Below are 18837 nucleotides of genomic sequence, written 5' to 3'. Positions count from 1 at the left end.
GTGTGTTAGTCAGTGGAGTAGCCTATCTGTGTTGCAAGATATACCACCTGTGTATAGAATACCAATTTTTTTACTGCACCTAGTGAAGTAAAATCTTTTGGGCATAGCATCATTCTATTAGTCCATCTATACTGACCTCCATCAGGTTGCAAATTGAATATAATTTTTTTCTGCATCTAGCTCTGAAAAAATATTGGGCTTCTAGCTGTGTGTGGGACTTGTTGTATTAGTCCATCTATACTGACCTCCATCAGGTTGCAAACTGAATATATTTTTTTCTGCATCTACCTCTGAAAAAATATTGGGCTTCTAGCTGTGTGTGGGACTTGTTCTATTAATCCATCTATACGGACCTCCATAAGGTTGCAAACTGAATATAATTTTTTTCTGCATCTACCTCTGAAAAAATATTTGGGCTTCTAGCTGTGTGTGGGACTTGTTCTATTAGTCCATCTATACTGACCTCCATAAGGTTGCAAACTGAATATAATTTTTTTCTGCATCTACCTCTGAAAAAATATTTGGCCTTCTAGCTGTGTGTGGGACTTGTTCTATTAGTCCATCTATACTGACCTCCATCAGGTTGCAAACTGAATATATTTTTTTCTGCATCTACCTCTGAAAAAATATTGGGCTTCTAGCTGTGTGTGGGACTTGTTCTATTAATCCATCTATACAGACCTCCATCAGGTTGCAAACTGAATATATTTTTTTCTGCATCTACCTCTGAAAAAATATTGGGCTTCTAGCTGTGTGTGGGACTTGTTCTATTAATCCATCTATACAGACCTCCATCAGGTTGCAAACTGAATATATTTTTTTCTGCATCTACCTCTGAAAAAATATTGGGCTTCTAGCTGTGTGTGGGACTTGTTCTATTAATCCATCTATACAGACCTCCATCAGGTTGCAAACTGAATATAATTTTTTTCTGCATCTACCTCTGAAAAAATATTTGGCCTTCTAGCAGTGTGTGGGACTTGTTCTATTAGTCATCTATACTGACCTCCATCAGGTTGCAAATTCAAAATAATTTTTTGTCTGCATCTACCTCTGAAAAAATATTTGGCCTTCTAGCAGTGTGTGGGACTTGTTCTATTAGTCCATCTATACTGACCTCCATCAGGTTGCAAACTGAATATAATTTTTTTCTGCATCTAACTCTGAAAAAATATTTGGCCTTCTAGCAGTGTGTGGGTCTCATTGTATTAGGCCATCTGTACCAAGCTCCACCAGCTTTTCAATTAATAATAATTTTTCGCTGCATCTAGCCCTGAAAATAATTTTTCTTCCCAATAGTGGTAGCAATAGAAATATGGGGCGCGCTCCTGGCTTACAAAAATATACGCTTCATAACAAAAAACACCAGCTTAGCGCACTGCATTAATAAGATGGCATCATCGTCTCTCCCAGTGCTAGGCCTACTACCCAGGCTAGCATTCCTGTGCCTAAAACACAATGTATGGGTCCGCGCTAGCCACTATGCTGAGGGGTCTAAAGCTGCTGCTAACGCTTTATAACAATTCAATTGGCAGATTTTCACAGAGCTCTTCCACAATGCCCACCCATCGGGACAACAGTTGCCCACCTTCCCTATGGGATCTAGTGGCGAATAGTTGATGCCATTAATCAGAGCGTCAGTTGCCCCGTCGACGTGGCAAGCATACGGTAAGGCATGGGAAGAGTGGACACGACTAGTAGCAGGCAGACGGGTTGACCAATGTGAACAAGCCAGATCACAAGTCACCATAGAATTTCTCCACCAACTAATGATGAGGGGCATATCAGGGGCGTCAGCGCAGCGGTGTCTGACGGGAGTAGCATTTCACTTCCAACTACTGAATTGGGGAGATCTGACAAAGATTCATCATCAGACAATCCATAAAAGGGTGGAAAAGGGGTCAGCCAAGTCAGGAGTGTAGACGTCCCGTCCCGTGTCACTAAAACTGATTTCTCACATCATATCCCTAACACCATTAACATGACACTCACAATTTGAAGCAACACTACTGTCTACTGCATTTGTGATCGCCTTCTTCGGGGCGCTATGCATAAGCGAATTAGTCCCTCAATCCAAAATTAGCACCAGTGGAGGCTTATTACACCAGGACGTAGTCATAGGCAATAATGTAATACGTCTACGCATACACAAATCGAAAATGGTTCCAGCGGGCAGGGGCACTTGGGTACTTCTACAACCCACAAACGGTACACTGAGTCGGGTAACAATAGTAAAACCATATCTAACCATCAGATCACAAAGTAATTTGTTCCTATCACACATTGATGGGACGCCATTATCAAGATACCAGTTCCAAGCTATATTTAATAAATGCATAACATCGGCAGGGAACCACCCCAAAGATTACGGGACACACTCATTCCGCATAGGCGCGGCCACAGAAGCAGCAAGAGCAGGACTGTCAGAAACGGAAGTTCAGAGGATAGAGAGATGGTGATCCACGTGTTTGGCAAGATACATAAGACCGGACTTGTTATCCTAACGTGGTTTGTTTCTTTTATAGGTGACGCTAAGCCGACAGTGTGGGTGATAGGCCACTCGTATATATATTGGGCAGATTAAAGGGCGAAAGTCTGCCCAGGCGGGAGGAAATTAGAGTTTCATAACACATATTTCAACTGGAGAGGTATTAGAGGCCTGCTATGGCCACAGGTACTAATGGAGGTAATCAATGTAGGGAGAGAGGCAAGATGTCTGGTCATCTTAGTTATACAGGCCGGGGGAAACAACCTAGGTCATCACAAGAGCGCATAACTAATGGCAATAATGAAACTAGACACTGAGCGCTTCAGAGAATTTTTCACAAAACTAGCTATAGTATGGTCAGAGATTGTGCCGATAGCGGTATGGCAAGGTGCGCGAGACATCACGGCCATCGAACGGACAAGGCGGGTAATAAATATTCGGATGGCAAAATTTAGAAGAGACAGAGGCGGTGTAGTGGTACGACACCGACAACTGGAAGGAGATAAAGCAGGCCTCATACGGCCCGACAGTGTTCACTTAATGGATATTGGACTGGACATATTCCTGTCAGGACTCCAGGACGGAGTGGAACAAGCGTTAAGAGTGATGGGTGGGGGTCAGAGTCCTGCATACGAGTACGCAGGATCCTCCGTGGCCTGGAAATAGAAAGGACATGTTGGAGAGTTACACTTGTTGGCCAAGTTGCCGGAGTGGAGACCCAGGGCATGCTGCAACAAGCTGAATTATTTTAGAAATAAAATGTCTTTCTAATGGAATGAGTATAAAGAGTTAATAAAGCTGTGACCGATCCTCACCCATCCAGTTGTAAGAGTTACATTATTGTATTGTCAAGGAAAGGGGGGCTGTAGGGGGGCTGAGCGTCTGGGTTTGGTTGGGGGTCCCCACAGTCTGCCTAGGCTAGATGCATTTAAAAATTCTTATTAGATACACAGGCGGTGCAGCTTGCTTCGCAGCTGGGCTACTACGCCCAAAGTATTGCCTAGGCTAGATGCAGTTAAAAATTCTACGCTGACTAGCAGACACTGAAGATTTGGATCAGACCTCTGAGTAAACAGCTCTTCAGACTCAATCATCTGTGTTACCCCAAGCCATAGTGTATCTACAAAAGACAAAAATATATATCATACCCTACCATCATTATATATAAATGTAAAGCAAAGTTGCATAATAAATATAGGGTACTTAGTGAACTATTTTTGATCAAAAAAAGTATACAAGCCGTCCCACCAGCGGCAAGGTGACCCTAAATTGGGACGGTACCTATACTGCCTATATTAAAAACCTTACTGTATATCAAAGTTGAAGTAATGCATATAAAAGGGTAGACAAATAGGACCGGGTCCCAACTCCAGACCACCTAGGCCCGTGGTAAGCTACATATATACTAATCAGCTCAACAAAGGGGATGCCACACCCTTAAATTGCACAGAATGCAAACAAGACAAAAAACCAAGCAATGTGAACTGAGGTCTAAGATGGTAGACATGCAAGAAATAGGAGCATGTTCACACTAGCAAAAAGAAGCAAAACCTACAAAAGACAAAAATATATCTCATACCCTACCATCATTATATATAAATGTAAAGCAAAGTTGCATAATAAATATAGGGTACTTAGTGAACTATTTTTGATCAAAAAAAGTATACAAGCCGTCCCACCAGCGGCAAGGTGACCCTAAATTGGGACGGTACCTATACTGCCTATATTAAAAACCTTACTGTATATCAAAGTTGAAGTAATGCATATAAAAGGGTAGACAAATAGGACCGGGTCCCAACTCCAGACCACCTAGGCCCGTGGTAAGCTACATATATACTAATCAGCTCAACAAAGGGGATGCCACACCCTTAAATTGCACAGAATGCAAACAAGACAAAAAACCAAGCAATGTGAACTGAGGTCTAAGATGGTAGACATGCAAGAAATAGGAGCATGTTCACACTAGCAAAAAGAAGCAAAACCTACAAAAGACAAAAATATATCTCATACCCTACCATCATTATATATAAATGTAAAGCAAAGTTGCATAATAAATATAGGGTACTTAGTGAACTATTTTTGATCAAAAAAAGTATACAAGCCGTCCCACCAGCGGCAAGGTGACCCTAAATTGGGACGGTACCTATACTGCCTATATTAAAAAGCTTACTGTATATCAAAGTTGAAGTAATGCATATAAAAGGGTAGACAAATAGGACCGGGTCCCAACTCCAGACCACCTAGGCCCGTGGTAAGCTACATATATACTAATCAGCTCAACAAAGGGGATGCCACACCCTTAAATTGCACAGAATGCAAACAATCCATAGTGTATGTAGTTTCTTACAGTTAAAGGGGGGGGGGGGGAGCGACCCAACCCACCTGGAATTGACGATGCCAACGTCACGTAAGACACAGCAAGGGGACTCCAAAAAGAGTTTCCATTTTTTCCCAAAATTGTGGCACAGACACCACTTAACCCTAGAACGCATACCTGGGGCCTCGCAGTCCCGCCCTGTTAATTGTTTTCTATTTTCTGCAAGATTACTTTAGTTAGAATTTTGAAACTCTAGGTATTCTTCATGTATATAGTTGTTTGTCATTTGAGTTTGAGTTATTCAATGTTATTTGCACACGGGCCTAAAAGGCCCCAGGTATATGAAAGTGTAGATTTTTATGGTCATGCGTTCTAGGGTTAAGTGGCATCAATTGCCCCACAGTTGCTTAAAACGGTTGGTGAGATGATATTACCAAATCCTCAAGCTTTTAGCCTCCCAAGGATAACACAGGATTAGAAAAGTCCTTGCGAATCCATGATTTGTTCATCTTTATGAACGTGAGTCTGTCTACATTCTCAGTGGACAGCCGCGTGCGCTTATCTGTCAGCACACCATCAGCAGCGCTGAACACACGTTCAGAGAGAACACTGGCTGCAGGGCATGACAAGATCTCCAAGGCGTGAGTGGCGAGCTCCGGCCATTTTTCCAGATTGGAATACCAAAATGAGCAAGGGTCCAGTGACACAGTCATGGCTTCGATGTTCACTTGGAGATACTCCTGCACCATCCTCTCTAGGCATTGACTATGTGTCAGACTTCTTGTCTCCTGTGGCCTTGCAAAGGATGGTCTAAAAAAGTGGTGAAACGATTTCACAAAATTGCTGTTACCAGCAGATACTGTGTTACTGTTACGGTTTGAGTGATGAAGACTCGACAGTCCCGCGGTTGGCAAGTTAGAACTGTGAGATTCACTTCGTGCACCACTGGTGTTTTGTGGAAAAGCACATGTAAGATTCTGCAACAGCGTCTGCAGATACTCCTGCATGCGTCAATCCCTTTTTATGGCAGGAATTATTTCGGCAAATTTACTTTTGTACCGGGGATCTAAGAGTGTGGCAACCCAGTAGTCGAGATTACTTCGAATTCTGCAATCTGAGGGTCATGTTGCAGGTAGTGCAGCAAGAAGGCACTCATGTGTCTTGCGCATCCAGGAGGACCAAGTCCTTGTTGTGTTGGTGGCGAGGTAAGAATCATGCTTCTTTCCTCTGCCCTCTCCCCCCAACCTCGCACAACAGAAATGTGATCAAGGTCTCCCTCATCTGATGAGTCTTCCATGCCCATCGCCAGTTCATCCTCCACTTCTTCCTCGGCTCCTGCACCTTCCTCAACAGTTTGGCTGCTACCATGCGCCCTGTTTAATCCCTCTCCCCCACCCTCCCATGCCTGCCTCCTTGGTGCTGCCAACCGTCTGGACCTTGGAGATGTTATCCCTTCCGCATACGACCCCTCCTCTACTTCCTCCACCTCCTCTTGTCCGACCACCTGACTCTGAATTCTGTTTAATGTGTGCTCCAGCATGTAAATCACCGGAATAGTTATGCTGATAATGGCATCGTCGTCAGCACTAAACATCTTCGTCACCATTTCAAAACTGTGCAGAAAGGTGTGTGGCGCCCCTGAGGGTGCAGTCACCACAGAGCTACTGCATCTCACCCAGAGGTGTGGTATTTCACCCTCAGGTAAGGAAGGCGTATGGCTCGGGACCCTAACACCTGCATCCAACACATACCCGCAGTGGGGTTAGGGCGAGATTGCTCCTAAGGGAGAGCACAGTCCCAGGTCCCTAGCTGGTGGGAGGATCCTATGTAGTGGGTGCTTAGGGGAGCAGCTTAGGGGAGCACATGACAGGGAGAGTATAAATAGGAAGCCATCTTAAAAAGAGCAAGCCAGTCAGAGGAGGAAAAGTGACAGGAGCAGAGGCTCGGCATGAGCTCTGCTCCGGAGGCGGGCCTAGCCTGGGAAGCCCAGGACTGAAGGAGAGAAGAGAGGAGTGGGAGCAGGAAGGCTCCAGGAACCGAAGGGACCCTAGGGCTACGGGCCGTGCAGAAGGCCACCTGTACTCCCGCTGCTACCAGGAGGTAGAGGGGTCAGGCCAGATAAGGGGAACCGGTCCCTCAACTAGAGGAGAAACAGCAAGGCTCAACTAGAAACCGGAGGCTGCAGCATTTCATGTACTGCAGGCAAAAGTCCACACCAGTCTCACTAAGAAGGTAGCCACATAGGACCCAGGGGACGGAACACAAGTCGCCCGCCAAGGCCCGAGGATACCGGATAGAAGTGTCACTGGGTGTGAGGTGCAGGGAGAAGGCCAGAGAAAGGACACACAGAAGGGGGTCCTGCTAAGTACTCCGGAGCTATCTGGGGGTGGACTGAGCCCCTCACTGAGTACGCACAGCACGACGGGTGAGATAGCTCTGGTACCTGTAATCTGGACTGCAACAACTGTGAGTAAAGATCTTGGGACTGCATCACACGGACTCTGTGTTCATTACTGACTCCCTGCACTACAACCACCATCATCCACCCACACTGCCCTGAAGCTACACTCTTCCTGTGGTGAGTAATAATACCATTGCAGCAAAACCACCAGCTTCAGAGGACTGTTCCGCAGCGGCGGCCCCTTTGGCCGCACTCCACAGGTGGCGTAGTCGGACATTATAAAATCCATATATACAAATTACCGTTGGATTGACCGCCCTGGGTCACGGACCGGGTCACCGCCACAGTGACTACAACCCCCAGCGTCTACCGGCCCGGCTCTGGGTACCCCACGGCCCAGGGGGCGCGTCAACTTCATAGGTCCCTGATCTGAGACCACTCCTGCTGTGTGATTTGCCCCACCTCTGGATCTCGTTGGCCCAGGCTATACGTCAGAAACTATTCCACCAGGGCTTGTCGGTGCTGCCACAGTCGCTGCAACATGTGCAGAGTTGAATTCCACCGTGTCGGCACATCGCATTTCAGCCGGTGAACTGGCAGGCCCAACGACTTCTGTAGAGATGTAAGTCGTTGAGCTGCGGGATGCGAACGGCGGAAGTGAGCACACAGCGACCGTGCCCTCTGCAGAAGGCCATCTAGTCCGGGATAGTGGGCTAAAAATTTATGGACAACCAGGTTCAACACGTGAGCCATACAAGGCCCGTGTGTAACATTGCCCCGGCGAAGGGCCGCACCCAGGTTTGCAGCATTGTCGCACACGGCCTTCCCTGGTTGCAGGTCCAGTGGAGACAACCATTCATGAAACTGGGTCTCCAGAGCTGACCACAAGTCCTCAGCTGTGTGACTCACATTTCCCAGACATTTCAAAGTAAACACTGATGCCGTTGAGCCCTGCTGCCAGCATAGTAAGGAGGTGCGCAGTTAGAAAGCAGGTGGCATTACCAGACAGGCTTTGGGTGCAGGTGGAGGACCGAGAGGAGGTTGAGGAGGCAGAAGCAGTGGAGGAACTTCTAGATAAAGAGGATTGACGCACAACTCGCGGGGACGGCAAGACTTGGACAGCAGCCCCTTGTCCTGCTGTCACCATAGTTACCCAGTGCCCTGTCAGCGACATGTAACGCCCCTGTCCATGCCTACTCGTCCAAGTGTCTGTGGTGAAATGCACCCTGTCACACACAGAGTTTCTCAAAGAAGCGGTGATGTTGTGTGCGACATGCTGGTGGAGCGCAGGCACACCTTTCTTTGAGAAGTAGTGCCGACTGGGCATCTGGTACTGGGGCACTGCGACGGAAATAAGGTCTCAAAAATCCACTGTGTCCTCCAGGCGGAAAGGCAGCATTTCTGTAGCCAACAGCTTGCAGATGGTGAAATTCAACCTCTTAGCTTTCTCATGGCTAGGAGGAAATGGTCTTTTACTTGTCCACATCTGAGGGACCGAGGGCTGGCTGTTGTGCTTTGACGGGGTTGAGTAGGGTGTCCCTGGCAAACTGCCGGTCTGTGAGGAAGATGCAGGCGGACATGTTAGGTTGCCTTTATCCAAAGGTGGTGCTCTCGATGTCAGAGAGCTCTCAACACCAGCAGGTGTTTCCACTTCCCAATGAACTGACGACCTGCCAATCACACTGGCTGTTGCAGGTAAAGAGGTGGCAGGTCTGCGTCCAAAAACATGTGTGACTGCTGTCCCCCCAGTCACAGAGGATGAAGAGGCCGCGGATGCACAAGATGGGGCAGACGGTGGTTGGCCCAGCCTGCTAGGCCACATTGTAGCACAGTGAGCTTCCCACTGCAACTTATGCTTCATATCCATGTGACGGTACATGCATGAAGTACTCAAACTATGGATTTTTTGGCCTCTACTTAGCTTTTGGTGACAAATATTACAGATAACACGAGTTGGGTCATCCTTATCGATCTGAATAAATGCCCAGGCTATGCAAGGCTTAGAGCCCATGCGACCTGAAGAGCCACTACGACTTGTGGTCAGAGGCGGAGTTGTGGTTGAGGATGCAGTTGTTGACGTGCTTCCAGTACTCCTTCTCTGTCCAGGAAGGCGCAACCTAACCTCGTTGTCAATAGCATCTGTGACGCCCCGCTGCGCTTGGTATCACAGATCCTAGAAGAGTGTATTGATGGAATCCTCCACAAGAGGCCCCCATAAACATTCACACATCTCCACCTTCCACCTCAGACCAGCAGAGGGAGCCCGTTAGGGATATAAATAGGGAAGGTGGAGCTAGGCAGTTCAGTTCCTCTGAAGAGTTCCTGCAGTAGAGAAGCCTAAGAGAGGTCAGTCTGCAGTGGAGCTCAGTCTAGTCTAGAGAACTCAGTTAATAGTTCAGCAGTGGAGCACGAGGCTCCTGCTAGCTAGATTCAGGGAGCCCAGATAGAGCTTAAGGTGTGCCGGTGTCATAAGATCGGTGAAGCGCGGCAAGCTGCCGTTAGTGTGTATAGCCTATTGAGGGCCCGAGTAGGCCGAAGGCGAGTGGCGAGTTAGTACATAAGGGGCAGAGGAGCTTAACCAGCTCACCCCGAAGCATTTACCGGACACCGGATCCGAGCTTACCGGGATCTCTATGACCCAGTAAGGCATAACCGGAATCCCTGGAGAACTACAAGTCCCAGGATCGCTAAGGTGCTGATACGTAACAGAGCCAGGAGACTCTTAGGCCCCGCATACTGGGAGCGTGAACTTCTAGAGACGGCCCTACCACAAGGTCAGCCAGCGCAGGACAGAGACAAAGTTAGGCCTAGCTCCAGGCAGGTCAGAAACTTACTGCGCAGAGGCAAGAAACAGGAGGCCCTACACCCGCTCATTGGGGAGGATCCTGATATGCACCCTTCACCCTACAGTGCTCCAGGATGTGCCTGAATTTCTTCCAGTAAAAGGTACTGAAGTGACTACCGTGTCCGTTTCTGTTCTTGCTCTGACCCAGCTGGGTCTCGCCTGTCCTGCATTCCCCCTGCATACGCTGCCCTGAGACCTAGCTCCACCTGTGGGGAGCTATACCATCGAGCTGCCTTATCACGGGCCTCAGTGGACTGCTGCAGCGCTGGTGCTTCTCACCAGATACCACAGGTGGTGTCACAAACTCTTTTAAAATTAACAATTATCCACCCTTTTAAAGAGTGACCCCAGGGTACGGGCCAGGGAGCCGACCACCGCGACATCCCAAAGGCCAGGCAAAGGCCCGGGTGACCTCATCGACTGGCTGACTGTGGGTTGACAGTAAGTGGGATCTCCAACCTTGTCATCATCACCCTGTGTGTTATCACACCCGTCGTCCTCAAAGCCAACCTCTTCCTGCCCTGACCGAAAAGTCAAGTTGTCGCTTCAATCAGGTATTTGAGTCTCATCATCGTCTTCATCATTGTCTCCACCAACAGAAGTTACAGTTTGGGAACGAGGGTCTACATTATGCTCAGAACCTTCTTCATCTGGTCCTGGATCCGACTTATAAAGATTCTGGGCATCAGTGCAGATCATTTCCTCGTCTGGATTAACAGAAGCTCTGGAGCAGACCTCCGTTTCCCAGGCTATAGTATGAGTAAACAGCTGTGCAGACTCAACCATCTGTGTTACCCCATACTCAGACGGGCAGCTGGAGACTTGGGAGCTGTGAGGAAGCAAGTGCGATTGGGGTGACACCTCTGAGGACTGGAGTATTTGTGATGTTGAAGTTGAGGTGGAGGAGAGCCCACTTGAAGGAGCACTTGATATCCGCTGAAGCACCTGCTGTTTTTGTGCCTCATCTGGAATTTGTAGCGATGGGCGTGTCCGTAACAAAGGGATCGTATCACATTGTCCACGAAAAGAAGTCGACATGTTAGTTTGGCTGGAAGATGGTCTTTCTTCTGCAGATGTTACTCCCCCCCCACCGCGGGGGGCTCGACCCACCAGCGGACAGGCACCAGTATTAGGAGAGGGGGGCTGGCCGTCAGGGTCCACCACGGCTCTGGCACAAACCCGGCGACACGGAGGTGGCACGGGTAGGAACGGACTGGCCGTGTCGGCTTCTCACTCTTTGGATTTTAGAAGGGCATGACATGCCTATATCTGTGTCTCCCCCTCCTTTTACTCCTCCACCTCTTTTATTTTCGCATGACTATATGTACTTGTCACTTTTCCATGTGTTAGTTATGTCTTCTGAGCAGTTTGTCAGCTTTTGGACACCTTTGAAGGTGTTTTCTATGTGTTTCTATGTGTTTTTGTTTGCCTGCCATTGGTTTTAACGGTGTTCGAAGGTGTTCGACGAACAGTTCGACGAACAGTTCGGCGAACACACGGGTGTTCGACGAACCGAACCGAACTCGAACACTACGGGGGTGGCTCAACACTACTCAACACTACTGATGACGTCTAGGCCATGCAATGACCTTCTTTATTTTGGATTGCCTGCACACAATAAAATTATCTTCTGTCATCAATTACCTGAGCGCCAAGTTTTCTCCAAGACATGTTAGTAAAGGCTAAATGATAAACCTGTATTTCATACTTTTGTCCATACAGTTTGGTTTTCATTTATAAAATTTTAAAATAAAAATTACAGCTTTCTTCTGGGGAAACCTTTTCCAGTTCCCCCTTGAAATTTCCTATAAGTGAAAAACGCCATTAAACTTGTGATTAGAGTAGATGGCTCAGTACACATTTCAGATAGAAATGTGTCCGAGGGTTTGGATGATCTACAACATTTGGGTATGTAATACAAGTAAATATTGAGCGTTTTTGTAATTTCTGACCACGTGTAAATTTTCTTCTACTCATCAGCGATGCACAGATTTATGAAGAGCTCTTTAATTACGCCTGCCCCAAGTATGATAATGTTCACCCCAACTCTCACAAAGAACCTTATCTTCAGCAACTTAAAGTCTTTCTGGATGAAGTCCAGCAGCAGGCACAGCTGTCCACCATCCGCAGGTGCGTCTCCATTCTGGAACTGGTGTAAGATGCCACATCGCGCCTCTGCACGCAGCAGTATGCTGAATTATCCTGAATGTCCTGCTTATAGTATCCAATGAGCCCATGTTGTACCAATGCAGGATCATACGCAGGCACAATAATATATATTGTTTATTTTTTACAAAGCAAGAGTCAGCAAGACCTAAACGGCAAAGTGCTTGATCATATGTCGTCCTGGGGACATTCCTTCGAGCGGAGAATGTTGGGGTAGAAAGATGTCCAGAGACCTCACATAATTGCGTTTTCACCATGTTTGCTTTTTTTTTTCCCTCCCAGTTTCCTGAAGTTATATACCACTATGCCCGTGGCCAAGCTGGCAGGATTCTTGGATTTACCAGAACAGGAATTTCGCATTCAGCTTCTCGTTTTCAAGCATAAGATGAAGAACCTCGTGTGGACTAGCGGCATTTCTGCACTGGAGGGAGAATTTCAGTCCGCATCAGAAGTGGACTTCTACATAGATAAGGTACAGTATTCAGCTGTGTGATTATCCAAGTTTTACACATTTAATAATACATTGGATGGCATTCTGGTTTTTGTCTTATCCGCATAGTTGTTGTCGTTCCTATATTATGTGTAACTGACCTTCTTCAATTTATTTTGATTCCATTCTCCTTTAGGACATGATTCACATTGCAGATACCAAAGTCGCCTGACGCTACTGAGACTTCTTTATACGACAGATACACAAGTTTGAAGAGGTGAGGGTTTGCTATAATTATAAGGGCTCATGTTCTAGCGCTGTAAAGCAGTAAGGCGGTTCCGCTCACTGCTGTATCTGGAGGCGAGTGGGGCCGTTGATGTCACACCTTCAGATATCTTACAGCTTGTGGGCATCTGTGGCTGATATCGTTCTCCTCTCCTCACTTGCCTGCACAAGCTGAAATTCATCTCTGATGCCAACTGGAATTATTTCACTAGAATGGACATACAGGTAGTCCACATAAGGTTATTAGTTAGAATGGGACAGGTGCCCAATACCTGCCGCTCAGGCACGCCAGTCAGATATCTGCTCACCTACCGATACGGAAGTGAGCCGAACAAGATTACCCCTTTAAATCAAAGAAAAAAAAAAGCTCTAAATTTGACTCCTGTGACCATGCTTTCTTTAGATTTAGCGTTCTTTTTAAAGGTAACCTGTCAAGTATGATACTTCTATTAACCTGCAGATATAGGTTTAATCTGCAGGTTAATAGCGTTATGAAGGTGCCCAGCCGTTGTACTGAAAGTGCTGCACTCGGGAGAAAATGAACTTTATTTCTCCATGGAGCTGCTGGCTTTCCGTCAAGCCTGGAGCAATTACAGTCCCTGCTCACAGCACTGAGAGCAGCAGCTGTAAGCATGGACCGGCACTGACTGACAGCAGGCTCTGCGATTCATCAGTGACAGCTGTCAGTCAAAATGCTGTGTCGTGGTGACAGGTTCACAGTGCTGTGAGAGGTAACTGAAGCCATGCTAGCAAGCTGGTATGACTGAAAGCCGGCTGCTCCCGGGAGAAATAAAGTTAATTTTCTCCTGGGTGCTGCATTTTCAGTACTGCTGCCGGGCACCCTCATAAAGCTATTGCAGGTTAATAGCGTTATCTGACCTGACAGGTTCCCTTTAATCTTATGATTAATAGGTTAATTGTTATGTAGCTGTATTCGGAGATTTAAGCTCTTCTGGTTTCAGGTGCACATGTGTATAGTATATTATTGGAGTCTAATAATTGGAAATTATATCATTGTACTTTTTCATTTACTGCCAAGGTTCATTAAGGATTTTTTACTAGAGATATGCACAGATCCAAAAACTTAGACAAGAATGCCATATTGGACTAGTTTAATGCACGTTAAAGAGTGCAGGTGAGGCCTCTAAAGCCTCTTCAGTACGTCTGTATTATGTGACTGAAACTTAGATTTCTGTTTTACAGCTAGACAAAACTTTGCAGAAGATGAGCCAGAAACCTTGAAAGCAGTTCAAGTAGACAAGATATTTATAAGGACTGAAGGTCAACCTACATCTCCCCACACATTGCTGGCGCTATCAAGTGGACTTAAATGTTTTAATAAAAAATCTAAAAACTTTCAAAACCAGTTTACAGAGTAAATGTTTTTCTGCCTTTAGCCATGTTTTCTGCACCACGTAGTTTGTGTAGGCACGCTAATCTTAGGTAATCTAATCCTTTTTTTTTTTTTAAACAATGTGTTTATTGAATTTTGCACAAAAATCAGAACATACAATCTATAGGGCCAACATATGCCCAAAACTGTGCCCCAACCTCTGGGCTTACAAAATGTACAAAATGAACAGTATAAAAATAAAATAAAAGGAAAATACATATCCATAAAAGAAAAAAAATGGATTAATTACATTAAACTCCCCATATATTAGATGGTTGTGAGAAATAATTTATATCCGTAAGTGCTGTGAATGTCGCATGGCTCATATTTCTCTATCGCTTCATTGGGGGACACAGGACCATGGGTGTATGCTGCTGTCGCTAGGAGGTTGACACTATGCAAAAAAATGAAAATGGCTCCTCCTCCGCAGTATACACCCGCCTACAGGCACCAAGCTCACTGTGAGCTGTGAATGTCGCATGGCTCATATTTTCTCTATTGCAAGATCGGAGGTGCAAGGTAGGGAGAGGGGCCCAGAATCGTCCCGCGCGTCACCCAAACTCAGAACGGCGCACAAAATATCTCGCTTCCTCAACGTTCCCATGTATAAACAGTGGGCTGTTTAACCAAGGTTCCCATATTTTATCAGTTTTCTTCTTTGCCTTGAGTGTGTGTGCCAGAGCCCTTTCATATTGACAGTTCGTGTTTAGTCTGGTCACTATCTCCCCCACCGTAGGGATGCCCATTCCTTTCCATTTAGCCGCGATAGCTGATCTAACTGCGATCAGAATATGTGACAAAATTCCTCTAATTTCCCAGGGGACATCCATTAATCCTATATGAAGTATTCCCATACTAGGTGTTATCTCCAGGTGAGTCCCCAGTACATCCCATATCAAATTATCCAATGCCCCCCATAGTGATTGAAGTTTTGGACAAAACCATCACATGTGGCCCAACGAGCCTTCCCCATTGCATCCTCTCCAACATAAAGATGATGATTCAGACCCGAAGTGTACCATCTGTGCCGGGTAGTAGTACCACCTCATGTGCGTCTTTTTAAGCTGCTCTAGGTGGTTTAAACACGACGAAACTCGCTGGACCTCATCCAAACCATCCCGTCAGTCCTGAGGGTCCGTCGAAATTCTTAGATCCTGTTCCCAACGAGTCATATACGTCAATTTATCGTCCAGATCTGGGTCGTTTAGAGCCCTATAAAGTATAGAAACCCCCTTAGAACCGGTCTTAGAGTGGAGAAAATAACCCATAGCTCTTTTATCCTTAGGTAGAATAAAAAAGGGGGATGTCTGTGTAGAGTGAAGTAAATGCCTTATTTGGCAATACTGGTAAAACAAGGGCCGTAGGTCCGGGAATCTCATAACTAGTTTATCAAAAGGAATTATTACATTGTCCTCCAACAGGTCTGCTAGCGATTGAACTCCAGCTGTCACCCAACGTTGAAGGTTAATATATGGAATATGATATTCTAGAGCTCGTAAAGAGATCTCAGTCCTGGGGAGTAACAGCAGTTTGGATGCCAAATTCCTCCAACAATGCATAGTAGCCTCCGATGTTGGTAACACGGCGACCATAGTGCTTTGCTTCACTACTTCTGTCTCCAATATCAATCTGGTAGAATGGTTTCGGGCAAGTAAGTACTCTATTTGCAACCATTTGTGGCCACTGTCCATGTTCCACCAGTCCCTGATTCCCGTCAAGACCGCCGCTGTATAGTAGGCTATGAGATTGGGCATGCCCATCCCTCCCATGTCATATGGATAATACAAAAGTCTACCAGACACCCTCGGTCTCCTATTGTCCCAAACGTAATTATTAGCCAGTCTTTGAAGGGTATTTATGATTTTAGAAGGGATTTTAATTGGGATACACCTAAAATAGTATAACATTTTTGGAAGGACCTTCACTTTAAAAATATTTATCCTGGCTATCCACGATGCAACAACGTTTTGTAATACCGCCAGCTCCTCCCGCACCGTATTTATCAGTCTAGTAAAATTTACTTCCACTAATTGTTTTGAAAGGGTTAAGCTGATACTCAAATACGTCATTCCTTCCTGCGCCCACTGAAAAGGGTATGCCCCTTCCAGTCTTTGCCTAAGTGACAACGGAACAAAAATCGGCAGGACAACCATCTTAGCTACATTCAGTTTATAATACGAGATGTTCGTAAACGTTTTGAGATCGGACATAATGGCAGAGAAGGACCTGTCCAGATCAGTGCACGGGATAACCACATCGTCTGCATAAAGACCGATTTTGTGGGAGGACCCCCCCCACCGAGATGCCCGAAATCTCTGAGTTATTTCTAATCTTTTCAGCCAAGGGCTCCATACATAAAGCAAATATGACTGGAGATAAGGGGCAGCCCTGCCATGTCCCATTTGTTATGGGGAAGGATTCAGAGAGGAAACCAGACGTCAAAACCTTAGCGGAAGGAGTGGAGTACAATGCGTTAATAGCAGACAGAATAGGTCCTTTTAGTCCAAATTTAAGCAAAACACTTTTAAGGTATCCCCAGTGCACCCTATCAAACGCTTTCTCAGCATCTAGCGACAGGAGTGCACTGGGGAGGTCGCTCAACTCTGCCACTCTGATCTGATCAGATCCAACATCCTCCTCGTACCATCTTTAGCTTCCCTACCAGCTACAAAACCAACTTGATCCGAGGATATCAGGGAAGGAACGACACGATTTAGTCTAACAGCCAAAGAGCTTGGTAAAGATCTTTACATCACTATTCAAAAGTGCTATTGGTCTAAAATTACCTGGAGAATCGGGGGTCTTTCTAGGCTAAGGCAATTTGACGATCGTAGCCTCCAAATTAGGTACTGCTACCTTTCCCGAGTCTCTCCAGGTATTATATAACCTGATAAGGTATGGGGTAAGAATTTTTTGGAAACCACGATAGTACTCATTAGCCATGCCGTCTGGGCCAGGGGTCTTGTGACATTTGGATGAATTAATAACATCTTTCAGTTCTACTTCTGTGAAGGGGGCATTCAATATTTGTAACTGTTCCCGGGAAACCTTCGGGAGCTTCAAATCACTCAAATATTGATCAATATCTGTTGTGGCTGTGGGGTATCAACATCATCTTTTAGGTTATATAAAGATCTATAGTATGCAGCAAAGACTGTAGCTATGTCCTTCGGACTTCTGGCTATCAACCCTTTCGAGTCCCGTAGATGATCTATTCTGGATTTTGCAGCCCTTTTCTTGACCCGCCTGGCCAAAACGGCTCCCGGCCTATCTCCCATGGCGTAGTGACTAAGTTGGAACTTGCGGAGGTTATATTCATATACTGCCAGCATATCAGAGCGCAGTTTAAATCTGAGCTGATATATGGCCTCAGTGGTAGCCGGTGAGGGGGAGGTTTTATTTAATATTTCTAGCTTTTTCAACTCAGTCAGGAGGTCATTCCTATGTTGCTTCCTCTTTCTTTTCAATTGTGACGCTTGTTGTAAGAAGACTCCCAGTATCACCGCTTTGTGCGCTGTCCATAAAGTCTCGTTGGAAACTGTGCCATTGTCATTTAATTCAAAATAAGATGTCAATTCTGCTGTTGCTTTTGTCATTATAGAGTCATTCAATAATAAAGAGGTGTTTAGTCGCCAGTGTGGTTTTGGGTTGAATTGGTGCGCAAGATGTACACGGGTAGATCGGTGCGTGGTCAGACCACGTAATCGTTCCAACCTCCGCAGATATACATCTATTGAGAGCTCTATTGTCTACTAGGAGTAAGTCAATCCTACTATGTGACCCATGTCGGAGAGAATGAAAAGTATAGTCCCTTTCACTGACATGAGAGTATCTCCAAAAATCGTGCAGACCAAATTCATGGACCAACTTGCCCAATTCTCTCCGAGGGCGACCCAATCTAGATGAGCAGTCTAAAGTACCATCCATTGGCATGTTAAAATCCCTGCATACAATAACCTCCCCTTGTTTAAGTGTTGAAATGGTAGAGAGGACTTTTCGCACAAATGGGAGTTGGGCAGAATTTGGGGCGTATAGTGCTGAAATCGTATGAGGGGTCCCATTCAATGTACACACCAACACCAAGTATCTACCCATGGGGTCTGCACACATCTGAATGTTCTGGAAGGCCACCGAATTTTTTATCATAATACAGATTCCTGCTGTCTTAGTCTGGGCATTTGCAAAGAATATATGGGGGAATTGTGCCTGATGCAATCTATGATTATCAGCTGCCAATAAATGCGTCTCCTGCAGACACACAATGTCTGCCTTCGATTTCCTCACCTCCCTTCACAACATAGAGCGTTTGGCAGGTGAATTTAACCCTTTCACATTCAACGAGAGAAATTGTATACTCATAGTTACACATAAAGGAGGAAATTGTTATGAGCCGCATACAAAAATCCAATTTTTCTCTCCCCCCTCCCCCACCCCCACCCCAACCCACCCAACACTACCCCTCATGAGCCATTCACTGAAAAAAGCACATATGTTCTTAGAACAATCAGCAGT

The 18837-nt window shown here is 45.9% G+C and overlaps 1 pseudogene; it reads left to right on the top strand.

The window, feature by feature from the left end:
- LOC141156628 (eukaryotic translation initiation factor 3 subunit L-like) overlaps positions 1-14189 on the top strand; it is a 40808-nt pseudogene extending 26619 nt beyond the window's left edge.
- Positions 14190-18837: the final 4648 nt, after the last annotated feature.

The sequence above is a fragment of the Phyllobates terribilis genome, unplaced genomic scaffold (genome assembly GCF_046119375.1).
Source record: "Phyllobates terribilis strain yellow unplaced genomic scaffold, ASM4611937v1 Scaffold_8__6_contigs__length_399053987, whole genome shotgun sequence".
Classification (NCBI taxonomy): Eukaryota; Metazoa; Chordata; class Amphibia; order Anura; family Dendrobatidae; genus Phyllobates; species Phyllobates terribilis.
This window is presented reverse-complemented; position numbering and strand designations above follow the sequence as displayed.